Source organism: Entelurus aequoreus, linkage group LG01 (genome assembly GCF_033978785.1).
Source record: "Entelurus aequoreus isolate RoL-2023_Sb linkage group LG01, RoL_Eaeq_v1.1, whole genome shotgun sequence".
NCBI classification, from domain to species: domain Eukaryota; kingdom Metazoa; phylum Chordata; class Actinopteri; order Syngnathiformes; family Syngnathidae; genus Entelurus; species Entelurus aequoreus.
Genome location: NC_084731.1, coordinates 39,632,326 through 39,654,516, shown reverse-complemented (window position 1 = coordinate 39,654,516; position 22,191 = coordinate 39,632,326). Strand labels below are relative to the sequence as shown.

Below are 22,191 nucleotides of genomic sequence, written 5' to 3'. Positions count from 1 at the left end.
TCATGGCAAACATTGGAAACAAGAATACAATAAGAATACAAAAACCAGGCCTTTAGGACATTCTGGGCAGGGGGACAACATATTCCAAAGACTATTTTTTTCCCACACACGTACATGTATTTTTTAAGCTTTAGTATTCACCAAAGGTAAAGGATTTTAACAATTTATAATGAATGTGATTTGATGTGACACACTTGTAAATGTTGCTATACATTTACATGTACTGTCACAATACAACTCTCCTAGACCTTTTGTTTTTCCTGGCTCTGTATTTTCTCTCATCTCTCTTTTCCTCCTCAGTTGCCATAGCACCGGTGGAAGTATTCGGGGGCGGCTTGGCGTAGTGGGTAGAGCGGCCTTGCCAGAAACCTGAGGGTTGCAGGTTCGCTCCCCGCCTCTTACCATCCAAAAAAATCGCTGCCGTTGTGTCCTTGGGCAGGACACTTCACCCTTGCCCCCGGTGCCGCTCACACCGGAGAATGAATGATGAATGAATGAGTTGTAAAAATGAATGATGGGTTCTCACTTCTCTGTGAAGCGCTTTGAGTGTCTAGAAAAGCGCTATATAAATCTAATCCATTATTATTATTATTATTATTATTTAGCACACCTGACTCTAACCACAGCAGGCTTCTTAAGCTGATTGCCTGCACCTGCTGGTTGTTGGTTCATCTTATTCTGCTTCCCTCGTGTCCTCTGCCACACACTGACCACACCGACCTGCTTCCTGTTCCAAGGAGGGCTGCAATTAACGATTATTCCGATTAGTCAACGATTATCTTAATGATAAGTCGGATAATAAAGCGTACACATATATAATGGCTATAATTTTCCATTGCCTTCTAAATGCAGCTTAAATGGGAACTGCCCTTTTTTTGGAATATTGTCTATCGTTCACAATCATGAGAAACAAGATCACAAATGTTTTTTGGGGGGGAATTTAAAGATGATTAAAAAAACGCTGGGAAAATGCAGCTAATGGGAGTCACCGTTGTAGCCTTCAGAGTCCTTTAAAACAACTTCAAAACCCTACAGCAACGTTTTATATACACATTGCAAGTCTATATATATTGTAGTAACAGACACGTTCATAACAATAAGTAATGTGTTCAATATTTACTGTATTTTGGTTATTTTATGCACAGCCAAAATTAATTCCTCAGCGCATTGATTAATTTCCGTTTCCATAGCAGCGCACGTCTGACTTGTGGCATCAAATGTGTTCCTATTTCCGGATACAAAGTCGTGTGTGTGTTCTAATCATGGCAGACTTGGTACCAGACAACGAAGCCGACTATTTTTGGACAAATGAGGATTCACAACCTTCTCTTTTTGAAACTAAGCATATGGAGGGTGCTTCTAGAAGCGGTCACGAAGGAAGAAGAGATGTTGGAGCAGACAGAAGCTGGGAGAGTGAGGTGAAAGCGAATCGAAGCTGCAAAATGTGGAATTTGGAGACAAGCTATTTCCACATAAATGGGGTGCTTACCCCAAAGAAATTGGTAAAAAAACGTCCCTGGCCAGCTGGACCAAACAGACAACTATCCATCGAGTGAGTCACACTTTATATCGATCATGATACAGCACGCAGCACGTCATGAGTGTATCATGCCAGACAGCATACACTGTCGACCTAACTGTGCATAGGCGCCTATCTACATTTCTGCCAGTGGGTGCTCGGTGTGTGTGCTTGGTGGTGAGAAAGAATTTGCCATCAATCCCACGTGGGTGCACGGGACTGGTAAATGGGTTATACTTGTATAGCGCTTTTCTACCTTCAAAGTACTCCAAGCGCTTTGACACTATTTCCACATTCACCCATTCACACACACATTCACCATGCAAGGCCCTAACCACGAGCAAGGGTGAAGTGTCTTGCTCAAGGACACAACGGACGGGACTTGGTTGGTAGAAGCTGGGGATCGAACCAGGAACCCTCAGGTTGCTGGCACGGCCACTCTCCCAACTTTGCCACGCCATACCCCACGGGATCGGAGCCTATGTGACTGTGTACAAACAAAACATGAAATGTGGGCTAATACTTTACAGATACTGTAATATCATTGTTCATGTTTTTCAGTCAGTACAGATTGGTGTCTTATCGCAGTGTTGTGAATTACAAACTCAAAGGTGTTTCGTGCAGACACGGATAATACCAAAGCACGTCGATGTGTTACTACGCTAGAAAGAGAGTTACTCAGTGTTCGCTCTTACAATAACAATGTTGCAACAGCTGTTTATTATGCAGGCTACAGAACGTGAAATAAGTATTGCTGACGGTTTTTGAATACATTTTTAAAGTGATTTAGAGGTAGAATTGATTGCTCCCATTAGCTGCATTGCTAGCTACCAAGAACGGGCTAATTTTTATATGTTAGAAAGCGAAAGAAAAACACTAAAACCTTTTGTCTTGTTGTCTCTCATAATGAATGTGAACTAGGGCTGGGCGATATGGCCTTTTATTAATATCTCAATATTTTTAGGCCATGTCACGATACACAATATATATCTCGATATTTTGCCTTAGCCTTGAATGAACACTCGATGCATATAATCACAGCAGTATGATGATTCTATGTGTCTACATTAAAACATTCTTGTTCATACTTCATTAATATATGCTTATTAGAAAATTTCATGCAGAGAGGGAAATCACAACTAAGTCAATTTACCAAAACTGTATTTATTAAACAGTTATTAAGCAGTGGCACAAACATTCATGTCATTTCAAAACAGAAAGTGCAAGATTGTCAGAGACATTTTAAAACAAGCTGAGTGCACTTTTGTGCATAATGTCCTCAAGATGACATATACACCAACTCTAATTAAAGTGCACTTTTTGTACAGAACGCCACTACAATAGTTTAAAACAAATAAAGTGCACTTTTGTGCATGATGTCACACAAGATATTTCAATAACTGTCAAATAAAAATGAGCTGCATAATAGGAAATCAAATAGTGTATTTCCTTCGCTATGTGGTAGGTTCCTGTGGACGTTATCTCCTTCTGTTGTAGACAATTTTTTTCATACGGTGTTGATCTGGAAATAGTTGCTTGGGCATTTTGTTGGTGTGGCACCGAACGGAGATGTTGACAAGCAGAGATTCAAGCACCCCTTATTCTCTAGCGGGTGACTTTTCAAATGATGCTACATTAGCAGTGGTGCTACTTTTTGTAGCAACGCTTTTGCCACATAAATGTTCAACATCTTCCCGCTTGAAGCCAAACCACCGCCAGACGATGGATCCCGTGCTGTTTTTCTTGGGAATTAATTCTTCCTTCATTTGTTACCAGATTCGCACCTTCTCTCTCTCGTATTACCACCCTCACCGCACCGTTAGCATCACAGCTAACGTTACCATGTCGCTACCTGTCTAATCCGTGGGAGCGTGTGACGTTGCACATGTGACGTATGTAAGAAGGTGCGCTTGTTTTAAGTCTCTGTGAGAAGGAGAGACAAGAAAGAGTGGGAAGAGCATGTAGTGTAATGCCTGCAGCTAAAAGCAACTGCGTGAGAACGTATACTCGAATATCACAATATAGTCATTTTCTATATCGCACAGAGACAAACCCGCGATATATCGAGTATATCGATATATCGCCCAAACCCTAATGTGAACGATAGGTAAAATTCCCCCAAAAGTGCAGTTCTATTTAAGTAATTTTTATTTTAGCTATTTTAGGTATGTGCTTAATAACAACAAAGATGACAAATTCATTCATAAATGTGTATTTATACTGTAACTGTGCTGTTCATTCAGCTGTTACAAAAATTGAAATGACTTTAAAGGAAAGGAAAGGCAAATTGCTAAAAAAACCAAAACGTGTCTATGTATTAAAAAAAAACCAGTTAAAATAGCAGCAATGAAAACCAACGTCAAAACACCAAATTTAATTGTATCTCTGATCAATTCTTAAAATGTTGGCTATTTAATAGATTGTATGTTTAATCTTATGATACCTCCGCATTGGTGCCTGTCTGTGTGTGTGTGTGTGTGTGTGTTTATGCACGCGCGGTTTGCGTTTGTTGTTGCGCCCTTTTTTAAGGCATTGCAAATTGACCCTGCTTTAAAAAGTACCTGAATAGATGTAGACATAGATAAGCTGGTTGACTTTGGCTAAAATGATAGTTAGTTATTTTTCATACAACTTTGTCTCACATTTGTTAGCTAGCTAGTGAGTCATAAGCTAACACTCTTTCCGAGGTTGAGATGCATAAAAACAAAGTCTGCTTTGCAAAATTAGAAAGTTATTCATGTTTTTAACAAAGCTTTTTATTTATTTTTTGTCCTGTCCAGCTTCTCAGGCAAATTATATAGTAGATGTAGATGCCCATATCGGCTGTTCAGATTTACTTTACAAAAGAAAAGTGTAGGATACTTCTCTTGTTGCCTTATTTGTATTTGACTTTATTAAATGTATTTATATTATCATTTGGTGCAGCCGGGCCGGAGCAGGAGGGGATAGAAAGAGAAAAAAAAGGAAGACAGAGGGGGGAATTGTGGGGACAAGAGGGGGATTAGACAGAGAGACAAAAACAACAACAGCAAACACAACAACAACAACAACAACAACAATAGAGCAACATCAGCAAATACGACATGTACAAATATGATGGTAAAAGTAATAGCAAATAAGCAGTTAGCGAAAATAAAAAATAATACAGAAATGACAATGAGCATTATTACACTAAAAATGGAGCAATACGAATGCCAATAGAAATAGCGCTATTGATAATGAACAATACCCATACTTTACCTTTATTATCAACAATACAGTTGTTCAAATGCAACAATACATATACGTAATGATAACTTGAGATACGAAAGAATGCAGAAAAATGGAGGGGTTTTTAACAAAGCTAAAGGAAATGTTCTCTCACTTTACATGTTATCACTGGCGATGTTTTTGCGAGTGGCAATGCAGACCCGCCTCGCCCGGAAAAACACGAGCGATGACATCACGTCTATTGTCGACAAATATAATTGTCGGTGACAAATTTTATTGTCAACTTTTGCGATAGATAATGGATTTCACTATGTAAAGCGCTTTGAGACTCTAAACTGTTCAGTTGTGCACATTGAACCTACAAGCTGTGCTCTCTTAGCACGGAATTATGATAATCGGTCTTTCGTCAGTGGACAAGAGACATGGTGTTTTACGGTGCGTTCAAGTACTGCTAAACAGAGTATGACAGACAACGCTTGCAGAAGTGATACATACCGTATTTTCCACACTATAAGGCGCACCTAAAAACCGCCAATTTTGTCAAAAGCTGACAGTGCGCCTTATAATCCGGTGCGCCTTATATATGGACCAATATTGAGCCACAACAAACCTAAACTTCATTTTCATAAAGTTTAGGTCTCGCAACTACGGTAAACAGCCGCCAACTTCTTTTTCCCCCGTAGAAGAAGAAGCGTTTCTTCTTCTACGGTAAGCAGCCGCCAACTTCATTTTCCCCCATTCATATATCCCAGCATGCACCGCGCGCTTCTTCTTCTTCTACGGGGGCGGCTGCTTACCGTAGAAGAAGAGGTTCTTCTTCTACGGTAAGCAGCCGGAAATGCTGATTATCAGTCCTGCTAGACACCGACATCTATTTAATAATACCACCTTAACAATTGACAACCAAAGAATTACACAAGGCAACTCGGTAAATAATCTGGGTATTATCTTCGACCCAACTTTCTCGTTTGAGTCACACAATAAAGGCCTACTGAAATGAATTTTTTAAATTTAAACGGGGATAGCAGATCCATTCTATGTGTCATACTTGATCATTTCGCGATATTGCCATATTTTTGCTGAAAGGATTTAGTAGAGAACAACGACGATAAAGATCACAACTTTTGGTATCTGATAAAAAAAAACCTTGCCCCTACCGGAAGTAGCGTGACGTAGTCAATTGAACAGCTCCTCACATTTTCCTATTGTTTACAATGCAGCTAGAGCGATTCGGACCAAGAAAGCGACGATTACCCCATTAATTTGAGCGAGGATGAAAGATTCGTGGATGAGGAACGTTAGAGTGAATGACTAGAATGCAGTGCAAGACATATCTTTTTTCACTCTGACCGTAACTTAGGTACAAGCTGGCTCATTGGATTCCACACTCTCTCCTTTTTCTATTGTGGATCATGGATTTGTATTTCAAACCACCTCGGATACTATATCCTCTTGAAAATGAGAGTCGAGAACGCGAAATGGACATTCACAGTGACTTTTATCTCCATGACAGTACATTGACGAAACACTTTAGCTACGGAGCTAACGTGATAGCATCGTGCTTAACTGCATATAGAAACAAAATAAATAAATCCCTGACTGGAAAGATAGACAGAAGATCAACAATACTATTAAACCAGGGACATGTAAATACACGGTTAATGCTTTCCAGCCTGGCGAAGGTTAACAATGCTGTTGCTAACGACGCCATTGAAGCTAACTTAGCAACCGTGCCTCACAGAGCTATGCTAAAAACATTAGCTATCCACCTACGCCAGCCAGCCCTCATCTGCTCATCAACACCCGTGCTCACCTGCGTTCCAGCGATCGATGGTGCGACGAAGGACTTCACCCAATCACAGATGCGGTCGGCGAAACGGAGGAAGTTAAGGTGAGTTCGGCGGCTAACGCGTCTGCTATCCATCTCTGTCTTCCTGGTTGTGTTGCTGTAGTGTGCCGCTAATACACCGATCCCACCTACAACTTTCTTCTTTGCAGTCTCCATTGTGCATTAAACAAATTGCAAAAGATTCACCAACACAGATGTCCAGAATACTGTGGAATTATGAGATGAAAACAGAGCTATTTTGTATTGGATTCAATGGGGTACCGATACTTCTGTTTCACTGGCTACGTCATCATCCAAAGGCGTTTTTAACCGGAAGTTTAGCGGGAAATTTAAAATTGCACTTAATAAGTTACCCCGGCCGTATTGGCATGTGTTGCAATGTTAAGATTTCATCATTGATGTATAAACTATCAGACTGCGTGGTCGGTAGTAGTGGGTTTCAGTAGGCCTTTAAGAGTGTTACTAAAACGGCCTTCTTTCATCTCCGTAATATCGCTAAAATTTGTTCCATTTTGTCCACCAGCGACGCTGAGATCATTATTCATGCGTTCGTTACGTCTCGTCTCGATTACTGTAACGTATTATTTTCGGGTCTCCCTATGTCTAGCATTAAAAGATTACAGGTGGTACAAAATGCGGCTGCTAGACTTTTGACAAGAACAGGAAAGTTTGATCATATTACGCCTATACTGGCTCACTTGCACTGGCTTCCTGTGCACATAAGATGTGACTTTAAGGTTTTACTACTTACGTATAAAATACTGCAGGGTCTAGCTCCAACCTATCTTGCCGATTGTATTGTACCATATGTCCCGGCAAGAAATCTGCGTTCAAAGAACTCTGGCTTATTAGTGATTCCCAGAGCCCAAAAAAAGTCTGCGGGCTATAGAGCGTTTTCTATTCGGGCTCCAGTACTATGGAATGCCCTCCCGGTAACAGTTAGAGATGCTACCTAGAAGCATTTAAGTCCCATCTTAAAACTCATTTGTATACTTTAGCCTTAAAATAGACCCCCTTTTTAGACTAGTTGATCTGCCGTTTCTTTTCTTTTCTCCTCTGCCCCCCTCTCTCTTGTGGAGGAGGGGGGGACACACAGCTCCGGTGGCCATGGATGAAGTGCGGCTGTCCAGAGTCGGGACCCGGGGTGGACCACTCGCCTGTGCATCGGTTGGGGACATCTCTGCGCTGCTGACCCGTCTCTGCTCGGGATGGTTTCCTGCTGGCCCCACTATGGACGGGACTCTCACTATTATGTTAGATCCACTATGGACTGGACTTTCACAATACTATGTCAGACCCACTCGACATCCATTGCTTTCGGTCTACCCTAGGGGGGGGGGGGGGGGTACCCACATATGCGGTCCTCTCCAAGGTTTTTCATAGTTTCATAGTCATTCACATCGACGTCCCACTGGGGTGAGTTTTCCTTGCCCTTATGTGGGCTCTGTACCGAGGATGTTGTTGTGGCTTGTGCAGCCCTTTGAGACACTTGTGATTTAGGGCTATATAAATAAACATTGATTGATATTTAAATGGGACAGTGGCCTAATTGTGCACACTCGGTGTATTTATACACAATCTAGAATAAAACTGATGTGTTTCTTCATGTGACCATTTTAGTCATATATTATTTAACATTTGAAAAAAAATGCTTAATTTCAGCTAAAATAATAACAAACAATAGGGTTAGTGTAAAATGCACCTATTGAAATATTCATGGAGTGCAGGTCTTGTTGTGAATTTAGTTTTTAAGATGCTATGCAATAATAAATAATTAATACAAGTGCTTTCAAGACAAGTTCACAGATGCGTTGTCCGTTATACTTGATATTTTAGTCGACTAAAACTAGACTAAAACTAAATTAATCTAGATGACTAAAATATGACTACAAATAGAATACTGTACATTTCGTCAAAAGACCATGACTGCTGTCAAAATTAACCCTGGTGTCCTCAATCAATGGGAATCGAAAACTAAACAAACATGATCCCGGCAGCGGATCATGACACTAATAATACTTATCATTTTTTAAACTTACTTTTGTATCTTTCCTATAGCATCCATCGCAATAAATCATGCAAATGAGACAGTGACGCCATCTAGCGACATCATGTTTGTTTAGTTTTCGATTCCCTCACTTCCTGTTTTGACCAACCCTGGGTTTGTGTTTTAGTTGCCATGACTGCAGACTGGTTTCACCTGCCTCTGATTAGTGTTCGGGATGCTAACCTGCTCCTGGGCACTAATCAGAGAGCTACTTATTCCCGCTGTACACCACACTCAGTCTGGTTTCCTTGTTTGCTTCCATGCAACACTTTACGTCTAAGTATTCTTGATTCCTGAGCTAAGCTTTACCATTTGTTTTCTGGTTTACATGTTAAGCTTCCTTGTTGGCTATTCCGTTAGTTTCCCGTGCTATAGGCACGTTGTCTTGTTTATTTTTGTATCCAGTCTGAATTATTGGACATTAAATTATTGTCCTACCTGCATGTTGCCTCCTGAGTTTCCATCTGCATCCTGGGAGAACGACCCATGCATAAACATGCGACCCAACCGTAACGATTAGAACTGCAAATTAACTTTCTTAATTTGATTTTTAGTTGTTTTTTTAAATAAAATTTGTTCTGCAATGTTGAATGGTTACATGTGATCAAAAGAATAGAGAGTTGTGATCTTTATGGCGGAAATGCTTTTTTTTGGTTTTTCATTCCTAAAGAGATACTTTTCATTCTGTGGCCACTCAGAGAGTCAAACTCATACTGGCCGACTTATACATACATTTTCATCATTTAATTAAAAAATTATCAAAGGAAACAACACTTTAATGACCCAACATGTTATGCATGTGCAATACAACTACATTAATACATCTTTATATTTGAATATTTAGGCTCTGACAAATAAATATATAATACATCCACAATTGAATACTTGTACTGTACATTGTGAAATATTTGTTATGCATTCTGTTTTTTTTAAAATCTGAGATGAGCTTTATTCATGGTGACACCTTCGGGCGTCGCTGATTACCTTGTCTAAAAAATCTTTGCGTGAGCTCTATGCATGGTCAAAAGAATATGTGGGCATACCTAACCTTTTCACGCATATCATTTTTTGATAAATACCAACAGTTGCGATGAAAAATACAGGGTTAAAACCCTGCTCACGCAACTTTTAAAAAGCGAGTGCCATTGTGTTGAGTCTGTTGACCATCTATTAAAGACTCTCGACTGCACTCCTGCCTCCGCTCTGCTTCTGGGGTGAGAGCCGCACTTTGGACACTCCTGCTCTGAGGGCATCTAATGTGCACATCTTAACATTGTTTATGTTAGTATTAAAATTCTCTGCGGTTGCCAGTTGTGTACTGGGTACACAGAAATAACAGACAATTTATTTTTTTGGTCAAGTTTAAAAAAAATGTTTTTGTCCTATTTAGTTGTCACAAAACTCTTGCTCTTACCTGGAGTGTAATAGTGGAATTTGTCAAATGCATGGTCATTGTGAAAAAGCACATAACAAAAAGAAAAAAACTAAACATCTTAGCGATTTTCTTCTCTTATCGTCAGAGATTTTATTGGAGGTAAAGCATGCAGTCACCGCAGGCTGAATGTCTATTGTACAATGACCTATTTCCAAGTCAGCCTTGTGCCTTCCTTTTTTCTGATTGATGCTTTTAGACATGCTTTCCTCCTACCACTCTAACTTTTCTACACAAAAAGATGGAACTAAAATGTTTAACCAAAGTCTCTTTGCACCAATTTCAATAAGTTTGACAATATTTACGCACAATTTGTAGCTCCAAAAAGATGAGTATTATATAGTCACTCATTTTCTATTGCTTAACCTAGTCACAGTTAAGAAGCTGGAGACCATCATCCCAGCTGACTGGCAATCAGTCATAGTGCACATTAGGGATGTAACAACAAACAGTATTAATGATAAACCACGATAAAGCTCTTGGTGGTTGGGGGCGTGGTTAAGAGGGGAGGAGTATATTTACAGCTACAATTCACCAAGTCAAGTATTTCATATACTGTACATATATATATATATATATATATATATATATATATATATATATATATATTATATATCTATCTACATCCTGAAAATATGCAAACAAAACTGTGTTTAGATAATTGATACTTCAAACTTGCATAAATAAATCTTAAGGAATATAACATAACTTGGCTTCTGAGAGCTTCAAAATGTAATGAATAAAATGCTAAAGTTGTTGATAAACAAGCAATTATTTTAATAATTAAATATGGTTATTTTAAATGAATTATTATGATAATTTAAAATCAATTATTTCAAATAGGTTTATTTTAATGTATAATTATATGGCTGGATGTAATAAGGAGTCAGAAAAAATATAAATAAAAATACAATTAATTTTGATGTTTTTAGCAAAATATAGTAAAAATGTATTTAGTTTTTTTTTTTTTACATTAATAAATATATTTATTTTTAGGTAAGATAAACATAATAATACAATTTATCTATAGTCTGGACCATTTAGTTCTTGTCACCCTGTTGTCCTCCCGTCTCTTCCCTAAGGATGGCTCCATGAGCTGGGCAAACGCCTGGAGATGCCCTACGTCAACAACACGGTCGGCGGCCCGTCGGTGCGCAGCTCGTACATCGCCGCCCTCTACTTCACCCTCAGCAGCCTGACCAGCGTCGGCTTTGGCAACGTGTGCACCAACACGGACGCCGAGAAGATCTTCTCCATCTGCACCATGCTCATCGGCGGTGTGCCGGACGCCTCGTATGGAAAAACATAATTGGGCAGGCACGCTGTTTATATCGTGGGAAAGCGGACGTGAAAACAGGCTGTCCTCACTCAGGTCCGCATGGAGCTGGAGGCCACGCCCCCTCCAGCTCCGGCTGAAAATCGGGAGATTTTCGGGAGAATATTTGTCCCGGGAGGTTTTCGGGAGAGGCGCTCAATTTCGGGAGTCTCCCGGAACATTCGGGAGGGTTGGCAAGTATGCTGATGCTGAACTGTGTGATCACTGCTTGGAGTCAGATAGCGCACACGCTTGTTCAAATAAACTGAGGAGATTACAGTAATGTCACTTTTTAGTTGACTTCATGATGTCTTCTTTGTGTAACATGGAAGTAAAAATGAACATCATAAAAAGCTCAGACAGGATAAAATGGCCACCAATATTAGCTGTGAATTTAAGTTAAAGTTAAAGTACCCATGATTGTCACACACACTCTGTGTGGCGAAATTATTCTCTGCATTTGACCCATCACCCTTGATCACCCCCTGGGAGGTGAGGGGAGCAGCGAGCAGCAGCGAGCAGCAGCGAGCAGCAGCGGTGGCCGCGCCCGGGAATCATTTTTGGTGATTTAACCCCCAATTCCAACCCTTGATGCTGAGTGTCAAGCAGGGAGGGAATGGGTCCCATTTTATAGTCTTTGGTATGACTCGGCCGGGGTTTGAACTCATTTGTTCCCTATTTCTTAACTATTGCGATCGACCGTTATTCAAGAGAATTAATGTTTATGAAAGTGAAAGTGGTCTTTGATTCCGTGCTGTTACACGATCTGTTAGAAGAAGAGAAAGTTATACTTCCTGACTAGCATGGGAAAATATTTTAAAAAGATAGAACACCTGAAAGAAAAGAAGAGGGGTTAAAGAAGGTTGACACGTTAGCAAATTACCCCAGAGATTAAAGTAAGCGTAACCAAGGGCCCTCTTATTTCATTTTTGCTGTATTTCTTATATATATTAATATTATCTAGTCCAATGTTTTATTGTGAAGTTTGTGTGTTTGGCTTTGGAGTGCAGCTGAGATAGGCTCCAGCACCCCCCGCACCCCCAAAAGGGACAAGCGGTAGAAAATGGATGGATGGATGGTGATTGATTGATTGATTGAGACTTTTATTAGTAGGTTGCACAGTGAAGTACATATTCCGTACAATTGACCACTAAATGGTAACACCCGAATAAGTTTTTCAACTTGTTTAAGTCGGGGTCCACTTAAATTGATTCATGATACAGATATATACTATCATATATACTATCATCATAATACAGTCATCACACAAGATAATCACAATGAATTATTTACATTATTTACAATCAGGGGTGTGGAGGGGGGGGGGGGTAGGATATGGACATCAAGTAGTGGACATAGAGAGAGAGACAGAGAGAGAGAGAGAGAGAGAGAGAGAGAGAGAGAGAGAGAGAGAGAGAGAGAGAGAGAGAGAGAGAGAGAGATCAGAAGGCATAAGAAAAAGTATCTGCATTTGATTGTTTACATTTGATTGTTAGCAATCCGGGGACGGTGTTAGTTTAGGGTTGTAGCTGCCTGGAGGTGAACTTTTATTGCGGTTTTGAAGGAGGATAGAGATGCCCTTTCTTTTATACCTGTTGGGAGCGCATTCCACATTGATGTGGCATAGAAAGAGAATGAGTTAAGACCTTTGTTAGTTCGGAATTTGGGTTTAACGTGGTTAGTGGAGCTCCCCCTGGTGTTGTGGTTATGGCGGTCATTTACGTTAAGGAAGTAGTTTGACATGTACTTCGGTATCAGGGAGGTGTAGCGGATTTTATAGACTAGGCTCAGTGCAAGTTGTTTTACTCTGTCCTCCACCCTGAGCCAGCCCACTTTAGAGAAGTGGGTAGGAGTGAGGTGGGATCTGGGGTGGAGGTCTAGCAGTAACCTGACTAGCTTGTTCTGAGATGTTTGGAGTTTAGATTTGAGGGTTTTGGAGGTGCTAGGGTACCAGGAGGTGCATGCGTAATCGAAAAAGGGTTGAACGAGAGTTCCCGCCAGAATCCTCAAGGTGCTTTTGTTGACCAGAGAGGAGATTCTGTAGAGAAATCTCATTCGTTGGTTAACCTTTTTGATTACCTTGGTTGCCATTTTATCACAGGAAAGGTTAGCATCTAGAATGGAACCTAGGTAGGTGACCTCATCTTTCCTGGTGATAACAATGTCACCCACTTTTATGGTGAAGTCATTGACTTTCTTGAGGTTGATGTGGGACCCAAACAGGATGGATTCTGTTTTACCCAAGTGTATGGATAGCTTGTTGTCAGCGAGCCAGGTGCAAGTTCTACAGAGCTCAGCACTGAGGATTTTCTCCACCTGTGACTTGTCCTTGCCGGATACCAGCAAGGCAGAGTCATCCGCAAACAAAAACAATTCACAGTCGCATGCCGATGACATGTTGTTTATGTATATTAGGAACAGTAAAGGTCCCAATATACTGCCTTGGGGGACTCCACAGCTCACCGAGAGGGGGGGGCAGACACGGTGCCGTTCACCTCTACCACCTGCTCCCTCCCCTCCAAGTAACATTGCATCCAGCTCCATGAGTTTTTGTTAAATCCGATTGCTCTGAGCTTATCCAACAGTATAGCGTGGTTAACGGTGTCAAAGGCCTTCTGAAGGTCCAGCATGACCATGCCGCAGTATTTGCCCGCGTCCACCTCATGTTTGATGTGGTCGGTCAGATAGAGAAGGCATGTGTCAGTGGAGTGGTTAGTTCTGAAGCCGGATTGGAATTTGTACATGAGTTTATTAGTGGCAAGGTAACTATCGACCTGTTCATAAACAATTTTTTCCATTACTTTCGAAATGGAACTGAGAATAGAAACAGGTCGGTAGTTGCCAGGTTCCAATTTGCTTCCTTTTTTAAAGAGGGGAGTTACTCTTGCAATCTTAAAATCTTTTGGTACTTGGCCTTGTGTAATTGATAGGTTTATTATGTGCGTGATGATCGGGGCAATGATGGAGGCAGAGTCCCTGAGGAATCTGGAGGGAATATTATCAAGGCCGGTGGCCTTGTTAGGGTGGAGCGCGCTCAATTTTTTAAACACCTCATCAGCTGTGACCATTTCTAATTTGAAATCATCGTTGGATACTCCTAGCTTTCTGTAGAAGGCTTTAATGTGTTCTACACCAAAGCGACCAGAGTGGTGGGACAGCTTGTTGACAAGGGTTGCGGCTATGCTGGTGAAAAAGATGTTAAGTCTGCTAGCTACCTCCATTTTGTCTGTAATGAGGGAGTCACCCTCCTTGATGCTGATGTTGGTGAGTCTTGTTTTAAGTTTCTGGCTGCAACCAGGAAGCTGGTTGTTGAGAATTTTCCAGAGCTCACGTGGTTTATTTGTGTTTTCCTCTATTTTGTCGTTAATGTAATTTTTTTTAAAGGATTTAGTCAGGTTGGTTGACTTATTTCTTAATTTATTGCATTGCTTTTTGAGAGTTGAAAGGAGTAATTTGAGGTTGATATTATTGGGTTGTTTATCTACTTCTGTTTTACATTTTTGGTATTCAGAGTATTTCCTGTCTCTGTCTTTTATGGCAGCTAATAGGTCCGGATTCATCCATGGTTCCGAGCAGGCTTTGATCCTGACTGTTTTCACGGGAGCCATGTCATTTAGTATCTTTAGGAACGCCGTTTTGAAGCGATCCCAAGCAACATCGACCAGGTTGCTCGCGAGCACAGGGGACCAGTCCCACTCATCTAATTTTAAATTGAAATTGTCATTGGAGTATTTTTTGAGGGATCTGGATTGGGCTGTTATGTGGCCATTGGCTTTAGGTTTAGCTATTTTGCGGGTGAAGAAGGTTAGATAGTGGTCACTAAGACCACAGATCATGACCCCACTATTTTTTATTTTAGGCCGGTCTGAAGTGAGAATGAGATCTATGGTTGATTGGGTGGAATCACACACCCTTGTAGGTAGCGCTATTAGCTGGGAAAGACCGTGCAGATTACAAAACTTGCTGAAGGATCTGAAGACAGGTGCATCTTTGCGTTGAATATCTGTGTTCAGATCCCCAGTTATAATTTTCTCCATGTTGTCTGTCCCCGCCAAGCATTCTTCCAAAACCCCATAGAAATCACTCTGATTAGGGGGTCTATAAACAGTCCCTATTAGTACCGGCTTAGCGTTTTTAAATTTGATTTCCGCCCACACAGATTCCACGTCATTGTGGTTAAGATCAGTGCGAGTTATGTATTTAATATCTTGGTGAATATACATACAAACGCCCCCACCGGTGCTTGATGAATGTAATGTGTGACACGCCAGTGAGACACAAAGTTGGATGTAAATATTTGTCTCAGAAAAGGAGTTGTTCTCTTTGTATTATTCTTTCATCTAATATTGGAAGTTGATAATTTTATTTGTGTATTTTAAATGTCCTTTGTGTGTTCTGTGAAGAGTGTGAGCAACTAAGGAGTTCATTTCAGCATTCTTACACTTTTTTAATCAGTGATTTTTCATGACTTTTTCAAAATGTTTTACTGAATTTCTATAACCAAAATAAATTATTTTATCTTAATGGGACCACTGAATTCTAATTACCGTACAGCAACACTAAGTACAACTATGTCTACATCTGAAATGCTTGGTGCCTCTCTAAAACTAAAACAAAACACCAGACAGGCACACTTAGCTGCGTCTTCTCATATTTCAGTTCCAACATATTTAGTCTTTACTTCTGCTTCATCCCACAGCCTCACGAATAAATCCATTTGATGGACAAATGGTGGTTTAGGTTTTGGCAAGCAGCATGACATATACCCTTTGTTAGGACATTAACGACAGGCTTTTAAAGTGCACAGCAAGCTCAAAAGCACAGAAATACAGTGAGAAACTTGTTCTCATCACAGGTACTTTTTGCTGCAATCTGGCATCCTGCGAACATGGTGACGAAAGTCCAAAAAAGTTGTCTTCTTTTTTTTTTTGCTATGGAAACTTTGGTGTTGCTGGCTATGAAATTGTGTGTACTATTAGTGAGTGTGCTGCATGTGATCTACTAAGACTGTGCGTACAATTGAAAAGTGGTGCAGACTGCCCTATTTACATGGAGTTTTTGCATGTACTAGGCATTATGTACCCTCCATATTCATGTTACTCTACTCTCCAACCTGTGTGCGATGTCTTTGAACAGCACACATCTATAAGCAGTACCAACTTTTCTCCAGTATAGAATCGCAATCTATAAAGAATAGAAAATATATATATATATATATATATATATATATATATATATATATATATATATATATATATATATATATATATATATATATATATATATATATATATATATACGTGTGGATTGCATGTTCTCCCCGTGACTGCGTGGGTTCCCTCCGGGTACTCCGGCTTCCTCCCACCTCCAAAGACATGCACCTGGGGATAGGTTGATTGGCAACACTAAATGGTCCCTAGTGTGTGAATGTGAGTGTGAATGTTGTCTGTCTATCTGTGTTGGCCCTGCAATGAGGTGGCGACTTGTCCAGGGTGTACTCCGCCTTCCGCCCGATTGTAGCTGAGATAGGCTCCAGCGCCCCCCGTGACCCCGAAGGAAATAAGCGGTAGAAAATGGATGGATGGATATATATATATACAGTATATATATATATATATATATATACATACATACATTTTTTATAACGGCCCTAACTTTTTTATCGGGCGATTAACGCCAACACTTCCTTTTTTAATCTCTAGCCATGCTGTAGCGGGGGAACCTGCAGTTCATTTGCTACTGCGAGCAGAAATGAACAAAATAAAATCTACCTTATGGAAATATCAGGTTTAAAGCCATGGCAAGTTGTTCTCCCGACGAGAAAGGACTCTTTTTCACCGTGAGATGAGGCAACATCGCAGCAGAAAACACCTGCTGCGCTCGTCGAAAGAGGTGAGTGGTGCTTCACTTTCGTGTTTAGATTACGATTATGGTGCAGTGATAACATAACATTTAGATTGTTACTGTGACCGCTTTAGTAAGTAAGATGACATGAAAGCTAAACAGGAATGAAAGACGGTCGGCAGGATGTCGATAGGAGACTTTTTTTTTATAGCAAATAGTCGATCCGACATCACAACATGTCAGACATCAAAACATGTCAAGACACTTTCTCAAAACAATCACACACTTTTCCGTCTTCAAAATAAAAGCGCTAAGCTATACATTCGACTTAACTACATTTAAGGTTTCTCCTTAATGTACGGCTTCATATTAGCCGTCACACCTAACAAAATAAAGTAATATAATGTATTGTAGCGTCCAGAAGATGGAAGATGATGCTCTTTTTAGCTTTTATGGCCAATTTTATGATAACAGCGGGCCCAATTCCAACAAGTATTTCCTCCGTGCACACACGTCTGCCTCCATGCTTCACTCCTAGACACACAACAGTTGTTCATTCTCCGCCGACACGGTGTGTTGCTGGCTAAAATATTGTGTAAATTATTTTATAAAATGTTCTGGTAGAATCCTCAATTACAGAATGATTAGCAGGCTCAATATTACATTTTATTAATTAATAGAGAAGGTTAAAACATTGTCATGCAGCAATATGAAAATCATTAACTTGTACAACATGTAATGTACTGAATATCAGAAGCATTTATTCAGGTAGAAATATCACAGATTACAGCTGGGATAGGGTGCAGCCCCCCGTTACCCTAAAAGGGACAAGCGGTAGAAAATTGATGGATGGATAATACAAATGTTCAAATGTATCAGGAATTCGTTAACACTGGAGGTAGCCCAAACTTATTTTAATGTAATGATAATGTCTTGTTTTTATTATTGTATAACATGTTGGTCCCAGGCAATCAAAATCCCACTGAGGCCATTGGAAACCTTACACGAACAATCGCTCAAAATCTTTGACCAAAACCACAACAACAGTTCTTCAAAAATATACTGTTAAATTTTGACAACATTCAAAGATAGCATCAATACGAATGGCCCATCGAATCCTAAACAACGCTGCACCAGCGCCACTTAATCACTTTGTCCAGTTTACATCTGCTGTGACAACTAGAAACACACAAGCCTCTACCACGGGGTTAGTGTAGCATACCCGGATGTAAAACCTCTTTTGCCACAATCAGCCTTTTCATATAAAGCGATAAAGGTTTGGAACGACCTCACAACAAACTTTAAAAATCAAACACAGTTGAACTTAAAAAGTGGCTTTGTGGAGCAATCAAAGCTGCTCACACGGTCACTGAGGTTGGCGCTATGTTTGACCCACATGTCAATTTAACCTGTATTATATTTATGCATGAGAACATTTTGTTGTGAGCTGTGAGGTTTGTCTGTTAAAATCATTGGTTGGTTTTTGGCATTTTATTTGTCCAGCTTACATATTCGTTTTTATACACTTTACAAGAAATACATTGACGGCAAACTCTGTTGCTTTCTAGCTTGGGCGCGTAACCTTTCTGAGACTCTTATTTTTTAAGCGCCTTCGCTTTGACTGACAGGCACTCTTTGATACCCATGGAGAGGAAATTGACGGGCTCACATAGTGCATCATGGATTACATCAACTTCTGTGTGGACTGCATCGTCCCAGAAAAGACTGGGCTTTGTTATTCTAACAACAAGTCGTAGATAACAAAGGACACCAAGGACATCCTGAATACCAAAAAAGAGGGCTTTCAGAGATGGAAATCAGGAGTAGGTGAGGAAAACTCAAGTGGTTCTGAGAGTGAAGATCAGGGAGGCCAAGGGCAACTACAGGAGGAAGCTGGAGCAACAACTCCAGCCAAACAACACTAGGGAAGTGTGGAGTGGCATGAAGACCAACACAGGCTTTAAGACGACTGACTATAAGCGGTGTTGATGGCAGCGTGGACAGGGCCATACAGTTAAACCCTTTTTTTAAACAGATTCGACAAGGCTCCTGCTCCCATTCCCCCTGCCCCTGGTGCCTGCATGCAGCCACTAGCCACTCCACAGCCACTTCTCCCACCCCAAAGCCACCTGTCCTCAGGTGAGGGTCCTTCTGCGCTCCCCCACCCCGAGCTCCCAGTCCCACAGCCCTCCCTCATCAGACAAATTACCCCCAAACCGGCCTACCGCCTCCACACTGTCCTTTGCTGCAGAAGATGTAAGAAGACAGCTTACTAAACTCCACACAGGCAAAGTTGCGGGTCCTGATTGTGTCAGCCCTAAGGTGCTCAAAGCCTGTGCCCCCCAGCTCTGTAGAGTCTTTCATCACATATTCAGCATGAGCCTAAGTCTCCAAAGAGTCCCAGTGGTGTAGAAGACGTCATGCATCGTTCCCGTTCCAAAAACACCACACCCCTGCGACGCCAAGGACTACAAAACCAGTGGCTTTGACGTCACATATCATTAAGACTCTGGAAAGGCTGATCATGGATCAGCTTCGGCCGATTGCCAGGTCTCATCTAGATCCTCTCCAGTTTGTCTACCAGCCCCAACTGGGAGTGGAGGATGCCATCAGGTTCCTGCTCAACCGTGTCCAAGCTCACCTGGAAAAGCCGGACAGCACTGTGAGGGTCATATTTTTTTACTTCTCCAGTGGTTTTGACACCATCAAACTGGCTCTACTGGCTGAGAAGATGACGACTATGCAGGTGGATGCTCCTCTCATGTTGACTAAATGACTGGCAGACCGCAGTATGAACACCTTACACACTGTGTGTCAGACAGAGTGGTCAGCAACACGGGGGTCCCACAAGGACTTCCCTTTCTTTTCACCCTCTAAAACACAGAATTCCACTACAACACAGAGTCCTGCCACCTTCATAAGTTTTGTTATGTTTCGGCTGTGGTTGGATACATCAGCAAGGGTGATGAAGCGGAGTACAGGGCTGTGGTGGGTAACTTTGTTGTAAGGTGTGAGCAGAACCATCTACTGCTCAACGTGGCAAAGACTAAGGAGCTGGTGGTATATCTGAGGGGGAAGAAGGCACCCCTGTTTATATCCGTGGGGTTGATGTGGACATTGTTACGGACTATAAATACCTAGGAGTCCACATTGACAATAAACTGGACTGGTCTAAGAACACGAAGGCCATCAACAAAAAGGGCGTGAGCCGCCTCTACTTCCTGAGGAGCCTGAGGTCTTTTAACATCTGCAGGAAGATACTGAGGATGTTTATGAGTCTGTGGTGGCCAGAGCAATCCTGTTTGCTGTGGCGTGCTGGGGCAGCAGGCTGAAGGTCACATACTTAGGCCATGTCTACACTAAGTCGTTTAACCCCTTAAACGAATAATTATTTAGCATAAGCCCCGTTTCAGCCACACTAAACCATCGTTTAAGGTCCCCCTCCTCGAACAAATTTTTACACGGGCATGTCAGCCATGTATTTCTTGAATCTCCGGCATTTAGCTTTGTATGGACTCATTGATCGTTTACAAAGTGAGTTCAGAGAGGAAGTGACGCCAGAAAGACCGCGCCCACACAGGAAGTGACGCCAAAAGGTCAGCGCCCCACACAGGAAGTGACATCAGAAAGAACGCGCCACAGCCAGCTTCAAAACAAAGATGGATGCGGATCATGCAGACATACCCGTGTTTCTCCTTCTTGTACATGTACAGACGCTTTTGGAAATCACAAATCAATACCTTAAGTGAAGGCAACGGGCGATTGCAGCTATTTCGGATACTACACATCTCAGACGGCAAGAGAACTTTCAAACAGTCAGCTGTGATTCTACTTACCGGAAAACTTGGTCCCTTCCTCCTGTGGATGTGATCGTGATAGGCAGTGTGTGACTACAAATATTGCTTTATGGATGTGACTGTGAAATGGCCAGGCAGTGTGCATGATGCCCGCAACTTTGCTAACTCCACATTTAGCGCGCAACTGAAAGATGGAACCATCTCCTCGTGTCCCAAACAGTTTATCGCATTGTCTACTTTCTCATGTCGATTAAAGATTTGATTAATTTATGATGGCTCAGGTGTGATTCACTACAATAGGGCCCCACAGCACACTGGATTCTAGTTAATTGAAATACCACAACACTGGATATTGTTCAAAGGAGATAAATATTAATTTAAAAACTTGCACGCAAAACAGCAAACAAATGTAAAATGCACAGCAAACAATTTATAATATAGCTCTTTTAAATAACTTCACAGTGAAGTAAAGTTATCTACTGGAGAGCTTGAGCAGATTGACGCTTTTTTTTTTTTCTTCGTGCATGCGTACTAGGTCACGTTACGCCGGCAGACGGAGGGGGGCGGGGGTCTTAAACGGTCACGGATAAGGTTAGGTGCGATTCACCATGGATAACCTTATCAGGCTTAGTGTAAACTGGACATTAAACAGACTCAATAAACTGATCTGCAAGGCCGGCGACATCATTGGGGTGGAGCTGGACTCTCTGACGACAGTCTCAGAGAGAAGGACGCTGTTGAAGTTGCGTAGCATCTTGGACAATGTCCCTCACCCACTGCATTATGGGCTGGTCCAAAACAAGAGCACTTTCAGCTTTAGACTTATCCCACCACGGTGCAAAACTGAACGCGACATTCCTGCCTGGGGCCATCAAACTTTAGAATGCATCACTCCAATAGTCGTGGATACTGTCTATTAATCTGGACAAATTTAATAAACCCCACAGCTGCGCAATATTCCATTAAATTTTTACACGTTTATGTTTAATAATGTGCGAATCCTGTCTCACACTGCCATTCTGGTTATTTCATCATGTACATATTGTTTAGATTGTCTATTTTGTACATATCATGGTAGTCCTACTGGTACTTTTGTTTATTGTATTGCTAATTGTATTATATTGCTTATTCTATTTCCCCTTCTTTATTTCTAATTACTGTATATATAAGGAGCAACA

General features: G+C 41.1%; 1 protein-coding gene across 3 annotated transcripts in view; it reads right to left on the bottom strand.

Moving 5' to 3' along the window:
• LOC133651933 (rho guanine nucleotide exchange factor 4-like) overlaps window positions 1–22,191 on the bottom strand; it is a 100,247-nt gene that overhangs the window by 54,109 nt on the left and 23,947 nt on the right. The gene's annotated exons all lie outside the window — the stretch shown is intronic.